The sequence below is a fragment of the Meriones unguiculatus genome, chromosome 10, assembly GCF_030254825.1.
Source record: "Meriones unguiculatus strain TT.TT164.6M chromosome 10, Bangor_MerUng_6.1, whole genome shotgun sequence".
Classification (NCBI taxonomy): domain Eukaryota; kingdom Metazoa; phylum Chordata; class Mammalia; order Rodentia; family Muridae; genus Meriones; species Meriones unguiculatus.
In genome coordinates, this window is record NC_083358.1 from 107,693,599 (window position 1) to 107,705,438 (window position 11,840).

An 11,840-nucleotide genomic window follows, 5' to 3' on the forward strand; every position below is an offset into this window, starting at 1 on the left:
GGTGGTTTTCCTTTGCTTCTCATTTCTGTACCAGTCCTAGAACAAGGATGTAAGAATACGAAAGCAGTGCCACCATCTTGCGTCCCCACGTGCCTTATCTCAGGCTACTCTGGCAGAGACGCCCCGAGTGTGAACCCTAGTCCCCCTAGAGGCCCCATTTCCACTCTGACAAGATGAAATAAACCATCATGCACCAGGAAAAGCTCACGAAACTACAGGCTCAAGTGTGCATTGGTAAGGAAGGAACCACCTGTAGGAAGAAGGTAGTTCACAGAGCAGCCACAGCAGCCGAGAAGAAACTGCAGATGTCCTTTAGAAGTTAGGGGTAAACATTCATCTCTGGTATGGAAGAGAGGAGCATGTTTACAAACCAAGGGACAGTGATCCATTAGCAACCCTGAAGTTCAGGCCTCTCTGGCAGAAACGCTTCCCAGCATCCTAAACTGGCTTGGTGTAGACAGTCTGACTAGTTTAAGGAGACTGATTAAAGCTCTGCCCGGACAATCTGCGGATGGAAAAAGCACCACTTGCTACTGGGGATGATGATAATAGAGTTCCAGATGTGGTGGAGAATTTTGATGAGGCTTTGAAGGATGAGACAAACTGAACTGAGGAAACTTCTGAAGAAGTTACAGAAGCTGCTATTTTATATCATGACTGATTTTTTTTTTATCATGACTGATTTTTAAAAATTCTTTTGTTTATAGACCTGATAAAATCTGATCTTTAATAGCTTAAGCCCAAACCCTCTGGACACTGCAGCTCTTTTCAGTTTTTGCTTATACACAATTCATTCTTTGTGGCAAATTAAGCTTAGGAAGCCTGGGGATAAAGTTTGGAAAAGGGTTAATAAAATTCTTTGCCTAGTGAAAAACAAAGACAAACTATCATTAAGAAACCCAGGGGCAGAGCTGGAGAGACAGTGGTTAAGAGCACATACTGCCCTTGCAGAAGACCCAACTTCAGTTCCCAGCAGCATGTCAGGTGGCCCATAACCACCTCTAACTCCCAGCTCCGGGACATCCAATGCCCCTGGTCTCCACAGGCTCCTCGAATTCACACGCACACACCACACTCCCACCCACCACATAATTTAAAATAATAAAAGTAAACACACCACAAGGCTGGAGAGATGGCTCAGAAATTAAGAGCACTTGCTGCTCTTGCCGAGGACCTGGGTTCAGTTCCCAGAACCCACAGGATGGCTCACAGCTCCAGGAGATCTAAGGCCCACACGGAACTGTGCCCACCCCCACTGCGACCCACTTTCTTTTCTGACCCTTTGCCACTTCCCAATAAAATCATGAAATTATGAATCCATTGAGGAACAAATGCATTCATGGCATCAAAGCCCCATGACCTATCGTAGCTGAAAATAAACGATATTGAGCTAATGTTTATTCGCCCTATAATCATTATGACAGCATTATCTAACCCTCTATCACAATCAAGTAAAATAGACACCTGTTAGAGTTTTAGATTTGCCCCATTTCATCTTGGGCATGGCAGACACCACCTCCCAAGCTACCCTCCATTATCTCCTAGCCGCCAGTCCATTCCATCTGACTTAACCATTCTTATCTGCTACCTGCCATCCGTAACTCCATAAATACTTGCTCATCCCTCAACTGGATTGCTCCTTTGCACGCCACTCGGAGTCCTCCCAGCCCACGTGGTTCCTTTTCCATGCTAACCCATCGTGGCTTCCTCCTCTCTTCCCACCTCTCTCCTTCCCGTGATTCTCCTCTCCCAAAGTCTGAGAACTTTGGCCACGCCTACCCCATTCTGCCCCGCCCAGTTTTAGGCCTTTTAATTATCCAATCGGGAATAACTTCTTGGGCAAGGTTAACACTTGGGATACACGACAGTTTGCCCATAAACAGTAAGAATCTCTCTCGGGCAGTGGGGGTGAGGGTGGGGGCTGGCAATTAACTAACACCAAGCACCATATGCCAACAAGCTATTGTCTCTGTAACCGCCGACACAGCCAGCACTTCACTGACCTCACCAGGGTTGCCGACTTCAGAGGGGAGTTAAACCGTGGTTACCATGGGTAAGGCATTGGAGGAAGTGGGGAGAGATTATCATCTAGAGATCCAAAGGACGGCATTGGGACTATTCTTAATGTTTTCCCACTCAAAATACAGAGACATTAGGTCCAACTGTTCTCAACACACACACACACACACACAAAATGCAACTGAAAAGACAGACATCCTGGGCTGGAAGCTTGCTCAGTGAAGGCGCTGGCCGACAAGCCATGACAACCTGGGTTCAATCCCTAGGACCCATATGGTGGAACATGAGAACCGAGTACCCCAAGTTATCCTTTGACCTCCACACACATGACCATAAGCATACGTAAGATGCAGTAAAAAGTCAGATATTCTAAGAGCTCCCTAGCAGTAGTGTATTATGTCTATGTATCCAGAGCAGGCATACTGCAAATATACTCAATTTCAATAAAAACCTTTCCAAGTTTGTTAAATACTGACAATAGCATAAAAATATGAACTGTAAAGCAAAAAATGTAAAAGTCTGCATACTGAATGTGGGGTTTGGGGATTGGGGGGGGCGCACACATGTACTCACGTGTGTTTTCCACCGCCTCATGCCGAAGGTGTAAAAATAAGATATGCCCCTCTCCTCCATTTTAGCTTACGAGGGGGTAAGGGAGTAAGGCAGGAAGCCCCACCACTGCTGTGTGCTCTTTAGTCAGACTCATTCAGCAGGCCACCAGTGCTGAGACGGCCACGCCGTCTTCGCTTGCACCGCCAGAGCCCTCACAATCAATCCCAAAACCTCAGCCGCTCTACCCTTGTGGTCCGTACTTAAACCTGTTCCCAATCTTTCACTTGGGCCTATAAATAGTTACCTGGAGCCCTGAAACTCTTCTTCCCCTAGCATCACTGTCAACACCTGGAATCAGTCGACATGCTCCTTCCTCCAGACACATCCTTTTCACGCTGAGGTAGGCCACAGCCTTGAAGTGAGTGAAGCCGAACCACTTAATGACTGCCTGGCTCTGATTTAACCAGGGGGAAATAGTGTGTTATCTGCTAAGCTGTCCAGCGGAGCCAGCATCCTACCCCATCCCGCCAACAAGTTCCACTACGTCCAGTCCCTTAGCCAACCACTGTGGGTGACCTTTTCTTAAAGTGCACCCATGAGCAGGCCCTGTTCGAGCGCTCAGCTTCTAGGCAATACATGTGTTAACCATTCTAGGCATGCGGAATACGAAGGGATGAATCAGCTCCTTGCCCACAAGCAGGCCAGTGTGCGGAAATCTGGAAAACTTCTCTCCTGAGCCCAGACTCTATTCATTCTAAGGCTTCCCACCTGACGCATGCCTCCCTGTGAGGGCACTGCCTGCTGCCCCGATGCTGAGTCACGCCAGGTCGGAAGGCCAGAGTAGGAAAACCCTAGCCTTTACCCAGCGTGTCTCCCCGCTCCTCTTACTCAGTCTGGCCTGGTCCCAGAAGGCTCCAGATGCAGTGGACAGCAGGAGGGCAGGACAAAGGCCCCTCTCCTGGTGGAATGTCATGTGAGTGCCTGCAGGCAGCTTGGGTAAAGAAGGCCTGTGGCCACTTCACCGGCTCTTTAGGGTTCAGCTGCTCAGCTACACCATGGCCCTGTCAATTGCTCTTGGCAGCCCTACCCGAAGGCTGTCTCTCCCTGCGTGAGAGGTCCTTTAAATTCTGACTGAGGGAGAAGACAGCCTCCCTCAATTCCCTTTAACTGCCTTAACTGGGTCAGCTGCCATGCCTGAGCTTCAGCTGGGAAATCAAATTCCCTAAGGTAGGCTAGAAAGGAAGATGCCTAATTAAAACCCAGGGAATAAAAGGTTATAAGAACATCGACAGAAGCTGGGCAGCAGCGGCAGTGCTTGCCTTTAACTGCAGCACTCCGGAGGCAGAGGCAGGAGGATCTTTGTGAGTTCAAGGCCAGCCTGGTCTACAGAGTGAGTTCCAAGAGAGCCAAGGGCTCCAGAGAGTATCCCCACCTCAGAAACAAAACAAAACGAAACATTGACAGATATAAAAATATCTCCCAAATTCCTCAAAGAAAATTCTTGGCATTGTTCAGTAATTTTGGTTGTTAATTATTCTAGAGAGTGTGGGTCCTGGAGACCAGTAGACTACAAGAATTCTTGTACTTTAAAGTTTTTTGGTTTTTTTTGTTTTGTTTTGTTTTTTGTTTTTGGTTTGAATACTACCCCTGCATTAGTCAGGGGTTTTCTAGAGGAACAGAACCTAGAGGATGATTACATACATGTACATATATAGTTTATTAGTTCGGTTGATATTAAATTTGTAACCACAGCTGTCTCAAACCCCAGGGACTGAGAACTGTAATGGAGGCTGGGTGCCTTGGCATTCCCAATCTGGTTAGTCTGTTTATTGGACTGGATTTGGAACCACCTAGGAGAGACACTTCTGGGTTTGCTAAGGCGAATGTTCTTATGCGTAGGCCACTAGAAGGTGTGGCCCAGTTTAAAGGCGGATCCAGTTTAAAGGCGGGTCCTTCCACTTCAAATGATGATTTAAGGAAAAACTACTCACAGGTGGATATAGCCACTTGGGGTTTCGTTAATTCCAGATGGAGCCGAGTTGACCATCAAGAAGAGCCACCCCACCCAGTTCTGTCTCGTTTATGCTTCTCCAGCCCTCCCTGGGTGGCTGTCCAGAGATAATCTGCGAGTAGAGCACAGACCTAGCCCTTGCCCCCCTTTAACTAGGGGCCACTGTCCCAGGAGATTCTTCGCATTCTTTTTGTCCCAAATCCCCAGGATCTAGAGAGTCTATTGTCACCTTCCCGTTACTAGTTTGGGCCTATCGGTAGCTGCTGTTAAAGTCGCACCTGCCCAGGGCGCCTGCTGGATTTAGAATTTTGGGCTCCTTTCAGTATGGACTGGTGAATGCTTTAACGTCACAAGGGCTCTGCAGATGCCCCCACTCAGCTTCGTTAAGTTAGAGGCCAGGTTTTCCAAATAAGCAGAGATTTGTAGATAGAGCAAAAACAGCAGCAAAGCAGGCCATGACTTATCCTGTTTCCATGAGGACAAAGGTCACAGCTTGTCAATCATTTGCCTGTCAGAGAGCCAAGATTTTAACTATGTGTCCACATCTCTTCCACCACCGCGTTCCTCTTTTCCCTGCAAATATTAAAAACTACTTCTTTATAACTTATTTGATCTAAAATTTGAAAATACTCACAAAATAAAATAAATGGATCTTAAAGTAAAAGTTCAAGTCCATCTTTAGCTGCACAATGAGTCTGGGGTCACACTGGACTTCAGGAGAGTCAAGGAAGGAAGGAAGGAAAGAAAAAAAAAAAGGAAGGAAAGAAGGAAGGTGCCTGCAGTCAAGAAAGTAGCCTCTCTCCAGGACTGAACCATAGCATAGCCTCAGAAAACCTCAGTCCCACCCAATATGAATGCTTTCAATGAGAGGCTGGACTTTTGATCTCACGCTAGATACACTTACTACTTTGAACTGACGCTTTGGTTAGATGGAACTGGTGAGCCTTAGAGATTAAATGAGCTTCCTTTGCTTTGGGGAGAGATGGACACCCAGGAAGTATTCCATGAAAGAGTTCCGGGGGGAGCAAAACCACCACCAAGGCAGCTAAAGAGACAAAGAGACCACTGACAGTGCTTGCTGCTCGTGTCAGGGGTCAGAGTGCGGTTCCCAGGGGCCGGGGGAGGAAATTCTTGGAAGCAGAGGATTCATTTGTCTACCTACCGTTGCCCAGGTCAGGAGCTGCTAGGATCCACGTGTCCTCGATGCTCCTCCCTACACTTTGTCACCCACAATGCACCGCCGGATTCGCCTTTCTTCTCAGGAGTCAGGGTCACAGACATGCGGTTCTCAGCTATCTGGGGTCCATGGAAGAAGGTGCTGGCCGGTACATCTTTGCAGACCACGGCAGGGGTGCGGTGTAGTGTGCATTCTATTGGGGAAACTGAATATGTTGATTAAGCTCGTCGAAGGCAGACCACGGGCATGAAAAGGACTACAGTGTGTGTCCTGCAATGACTAATCTTGGTGGTTAAAACTGACATGCTGAAGAGGAAAGAGCCTCATTTGGGAAGTGGCCTAGATGGGATTGTCCTGTTTGTGGCTCTTTTTTTTTTTTTTTTAATTGTTAATTGATACAGGAGGGCCCAGCCCACAGTGGGCGGTTCCATCCCTAGACAGATGTGCTTGGGCTGAATAAAAAAGCTGAACCAGGGCTGGAGAGATGGCCGAGCAGTTAAGAGCACTGACTGCTCCTCCAGAGGTCCTGAGTTCAAGTCCCAGCAACCATAAGGTGGCTCACAACCATCTGTAATGAGATCTGGTGCCCTCTTCTGGTGTGCAGGTGTATATGCAGATAGAACACTGGTACATAAATACATCTAAAAACAACAACAACAACCAAACAAACCAACCCAAGCTTTTCTCTGCGGTTTCTACTTAAAGTTTCTGCCCTGGCTTCTTCAATGGTGGACTGTAATCTATGATATGAAATAAACCCTTTCCTCCCCAAGTTGTTTCTGCTCAGAGTGTTTTAATCCAGAAACAGGAAAGCAAACCAGAACACCTTCAAGACGTTTGTCCTGGGGCAGGCTGGACCCTGAAACGGAGAGGATTGTGCAAAATCTTTAAAAGCAGTTGTCTGCATTTTTCTACCAGCGTCCTAAGGTATCTCTGTGCAGAGACAAGGCAAATAAGGGGGCCTCGCGAAGCTTCACTGCAATTCTCTCTTTTTGTCTCAGGAGGAGCTGGCCTGCATCATTCATTACCTTGGATCCTCACAGACTCGGGACCATGGTCAGATTCCACTGGGGAGTGGGGTTTTTACCCAGTGTCAGAATTTAGAATAAGAACAGAGTCCAGTCACGGTCCACTGAGCCACAGTGGGTGGTTGTCCGCTGGTAGCTAGAGGATCCCCTGAGAATGAAATGAAACGTTCGCGATTAGCGCTGGCGCCACCACGGACAGAGAGAAGCGAGGTCTAAGGTAGCGACGTTTGCTTCCCGAGAAACACGGACCCAGCTATGAAGGGCCTTTAGAAGAGCTTTCCATTCTCCTGCTCCAGGGTACCTGGGGGAGGTGGCGAGAACGCAGCCAGTCCTTGCCCCTCGGCGGCAGTGTTGGCACCTTTCTTTCTTTCTTTCTTTCTTTCTTTCTTTCTTTCTTTCTTTCTTTCTTTCTTTCTTTCTTTCTTTCTTTCTTTCTTCCTTCCTTCCTTCCTTCCTTCCTTCCTTTCTTTCTTTCCTTCATTTCTTTATTTCTTCTTCTCTCTCTCTCTCTCTCTCTCTCTCTTTTCACCCTCCTCTGCCAACCCTGTCGCCACCTCCCATTTGGTTTCCGATCCCAGGCTGAACTCTCTAAAACTGCAGTTCTACTTTTCAGTAGGACTTCATAACTACCCAAAATTCCAACCACAGGAAAACAATCATTTAAATTTCTCCAGGCACCTACATACGAAGGCTATTTAAATCTTCCTCTAATTTAAATCTTCCTCTAACTTTCCCAGGGCCTTCTCGACTGGAGTTTCCCTGGGGCAGAGTTCTGGCAGAAGCAGCTGCAGCTGGTGGTTTCAGACCGGAGCCCCGGGGCCCTGGGATGCAAGCTCAGCTCTGTCTAAATTTAGCATTTAAAGAGGTTCCCCCAGAAGCAGCAGTGGAAGACAACGGCGACCCCTGCTGGTTTCCGTCGAGAATCTCAGAAGTTCAGGGAACTGAAATCCACTCCAAACCCAAGACCAAGCTAAGAAGGAAGAGAGGGAGCCACGGGCGTGCAAGCAGCCAGGAGGAGGGCGCTCAGCAGCCTTGCAGGTACAGGAGCCCTCCCAGCCCAGCTCTCCAGAGAGGAGAGACCTGAAGGTCGTGGAGTCCGAGCCCAAGGTCAGGGAGGTAACTGAGGACTGGATGTCTGTCCTATTGTGGTGTCGTGGCAGGTACGACATATGGCCAGGACGTGCTCCCCCTCTCCTTCCTGTGCTAAACCAGGGATATGAATGGAAAGAAAACGGATCCTATGCAGGCTAAAGAGAAAGGTCCCACCGAGATTTGAACTCGGATCGCTGGATTCAGAGTCCAGAGTGCTTACCATTACACCATGGAACCACACGTACAGAAATACTCCGATTTACTATGGGTGACCAGATCCATTCTCAGCCTCCATCGCACCCCACCGTTTCTTCCCGGAGCACTTTTCTGATTGTCAGGATCGGAGCAAACTCAATTCACAACCCGCACTCACGTTCCTTCCTTTCAGCTCTCGGTGCGAGAGTAGGGTGTAGCCGGGACAGGTGTCTCTCCGGGAATGAGAAGGGGGGTTCAGGCAAGTGCACATCCCTTCTTCCTGGATTGCTGGTGTCTTGTTCTGGCACACAATCCCTTGCGCACCCTCACCGCATCTCCCTAAAAATTGGTTTCCTTATTTTGCTTTGCATATTTTTTTTCCTGTTCTCCAGAATGCCTTGGGACGCTTTGCAAGAGACAGGGCGAAATGCCCCGGGCAGCTTTTGAGGCCAGGGCAGCACTGGCCTTAGATGATCACAGGACATATCCAGCGCTGGGGACTCACTGACACTTCGCTGAATCGCCTGGACCTAAGAAACTGAGCTTTGAGCACAGCGTACCTCTCCCGCAGGAATGGAAAAACTGGCGGCTGTCCCCTCAGCGCCCCCTGGTGGCTCCGTCAGCACCGTGCACGGCAAGGGGCCAGCGGGGCCTGTGATGCCGCGAAGATGGCCAGAAAACTGGGCGATCCTCCCCACTTTAAAATGAAAAGTTCAGCAAACCACGACTGGGATGGATGACTGCGCTTCCTTCTGGGTGCCGGGTGATCGCTGAGAAGCTACCCACATCTTAGTGTCCGAATATAGGCCGGGAGGTCAGTCACCAGGGACGTTGGCACTACTAATTCTTTTGTTTTTTGAGATAGGATTTCTCTGAGTAACAGCCCTGGCTGTCCTGGAACTTGATTAGTAGGCCTTCAACTCACAGAGATCCACCTGCCTCTGTCTTCTGAGTGGGGGGATTAAAGGTGTGGACCACCAAGTCCAGCTACTGATTTTTGAACGGAGTTAAGGAGTCTGTCTGTGTGGTAATAGAGACTGGGGACGTGGGCTTTTCCTCTTAGACTGAGATATTGTAGTCAGCTTTGATGGGTGCTAAGGTTTGTACACCAAGTCTTCAATACCTTTCCCTTCCCCTAAGGCTCCCGTGAAGCCCAGGACCCCTGGATCCAGGGTTCACGATGGCACTGATTTCATCAAAGGAGTGTTAGGACATGAAGCCTGCTGGGAGGAAACAGGTCAGTGAGGGGCAGGAGTGAATGATGTACCTTTCCCGCAGCTCTCTGCCTCCTGAATGGCATGGACTGGCACCTCTGTTCTCCGAATGCTCCTAGCTCTGCCAAGTGTTCCCTGCTGTGAAGATCCTGCCTCACCTCAGGCTGAAAGCAATGAGGCCAGCCAAGCATGGGCAAGAACCTCTGGGTTGTGGTGATGTCTGAGAACATCTGCACGACCCTACATTTAAGGATCAATGAAAATCACAGAAGAGGAAGCAGAAAGACTAAGAAACAGAGGCCCAGGGTGTCTTCTATTAGATAGCATCCCCTAGACATGGACTCTCAATACAGTTGCCCCAACAAGACCAGCATCATGACACCAGCTGACAGGTAACACCCATTCCACGTGGCCTCACCCCTGTATAAAAAGCTACAGGCTGCTGAGAGAGGGAGCAGCAGTTTCTTCCAGGCATGAGCTCGCACGTCGGTCGTCCAAGTGGTCAGCTTTAGTACATACACAGGAGCAAAGATAAATTGGCTCAACGGGATGTGTGTGTGCATGTGTGTGTGTGAGTGATATAGAAGCAGTGTTCATGTATGAAATCTAAGCCAAACCAACCCCACCTATGCCATTAAAAGAAACCTATTGTATGTAACATTGGTGTATGTAATATTAGACCTGCAAGCCAGCACCATAAGGATTAGAGCAGGAAAAGCTATTAATTGATGTATCAGACACTAAGAGGAACATTGTCTTACTCTCCTTCCTTCTACACACACTCACATCACCTTAACGCCTCCATTCAGTAGGTATACCATGTATACCTTACATTTTGTCCGAGGCTGAAAGACATTACTGGGATATCCTAGTGTTGTACTGAGTTAAATGGTAGATGTGAGGGTGATCAAGGAATGCCTTTCAGAGAAGTATTTTCTAAATCCACTATTTTGTTGGTTCAACTTGGCTCCTGTAGGTGTGTTTGGTGAGAGAGAAACCACTAGGAAATGCCAGCAAATATCAGTTATTAGAAATGGCCTTTCACCCAACTGTTTGCTGAATATTCTACTAACAGGGACTAGGGACACAAGCCAACAGAAAAGCCTACTTGTGGGGAGGTCAGAGGACATTTTTTGGGGAGGGGGTTCTCTTCTTCCCCCATGCAGTTCTAGTCAAGAACTAGTCAAGCTTGGGCCAAAGTCTTTTTACTCACTAAGCTGTCCTACAGGCTGTTTTTTAATGGTAAAACCAATGAGCCTTGGCTTTGTTTTATGTTCTGGGCTCCAACTTCTTTCTTCTAGCATTTGTTATGAACACAATGGCCTGAAATGTGTGTTAAAGAGCCACGAGGAACCACAGTCAAGATAATATCTTAGTCCCTGGTGTTTGCTCTCTCAAGATTGTGGTTGACCTACACCTTGAGAATACAGTTTCATAGTCTGCATGGTTAAGGAGTAGCGTGCTGCAGACTGAAGCCATGTGGCGTACTGGCAGCCAAAGGGTGAGGCAGAGCCGAAGGGTGAGGAAAGAAAGCTTTGGGGAACGATGAGAAATGCCTACAACATCCAACTTCTTAAGGAGCAACCTGGGCTACGGGACTGGGAAAGAAACACAAGTTTGTCATAGCCAGGAAAATCCATAGGATGGGCCCAGGACTGGCTCCTTTACACTGCTGGGAAGCACCAAATGAAAAGGTGGCAAGGAGCATGGGCCTCTCCCTTCATCCTAGAAACATGGAGGTGGTCTACCATGATGCCAAAACTATCCAAGCACAGGTACAATGCAACCTACCAAATCCCAACCTTTTTCAGAAATAGAAAAAAAAAAAAGTCATCTTATGTTCACATGGAACTTTATGAGGCTCAGAACTGCCAAAATAACATGCTGATACCAAAATAATATGTTGAGATCAGAAAACAAGTAGGAGTTGGTTCTCCCCTTCCACCACACTTGGTGGCAAGCACCCTTACCTGCACCTCAGGGTCCAAACTAACACCATGAAAAGGACTAACAATACCTTTGAACCACTTATGTGACTGGGAACTGCTGTAGAAGTGACATGGAGGGGACAGGAAAGGATACAGAAGCAAGCCACACAGACCAGAGATGCTGTGGAAAGCTCACAACAATGCAGGTTTGGCCCTCACAGAATTTTGGCACCAACTGTAGTTTCAGAGACCAGAACATACATTTAGGACATTTTTTCACAGGCAGAGTCCCTGCTGTCTAGCCTATAGGTCATCTCCGGACTGGTCTGTCTTGTGATTAGCTGATAGAGTTGACTCTCATCAGTGCAAGTTGTTTTCCTTACACACGTGGCTGTGTGCTGTCCGTCCCTCATTCTTCTCAGTCATCATTCCCACCACCATTTTCTCCTTAAGAAAGTTGACCTTAGTTGACTCGAGCAGCCAATGTATGGAGACTCAGTTGTTTCAGGAAAATCCAGAGCCCTCTGATGTGTAAACTCCATGAAATGAAGGCGCAGAGAGCAAACACTGTATTCTCCACATTGACTGGAGCATCAGAGATGTGCTGTTAGAATAGTGTGTAAT

The 11,840-nt window shown here is 47.9% G+C and overlaps 1 long non-coding RNA gene, 1 other non-coding gene and 1 pseudogene across 2 annotated transcripts; 2 read left to right on the forward strand and 1 right to left on the reverse strand.

Annotated features, from left to right (window-relative positions):
• The first annotated feature begins 173 nt into the window (after positions 1-173).
• On the forward strand, positions 174-2,516 carry LOC110545895 (transcription factor BTF3-like; annotated as a pseudogene).
• A 4,342-nt stretch (positions 2,517-6,858) lies between these two features.
• LOC132656971 (uncharacterized) lies at positions 6,859-9,932 on the forward strand. The gene is made up of 3 exons (XR_009594810.1): positions 6,859-7,004; positions 7,525-7,825; positions 8,467-9,932. It is a non-coding gene; the product is annotated as an uncharacterized LOC132656971 (long non-coding RNA).
• Trnaq-cug (transfer RNA glutamine (anticodon CUG)) lies at positions 8,045-8,116 on the reverse strand. Its single transcript has one exon. It is a non-coding gene; the product is annotated as a tRNA-Gln (tRNA).
• Positions 9,933-11,840: the final 1,908 nt, after the last annotated feature.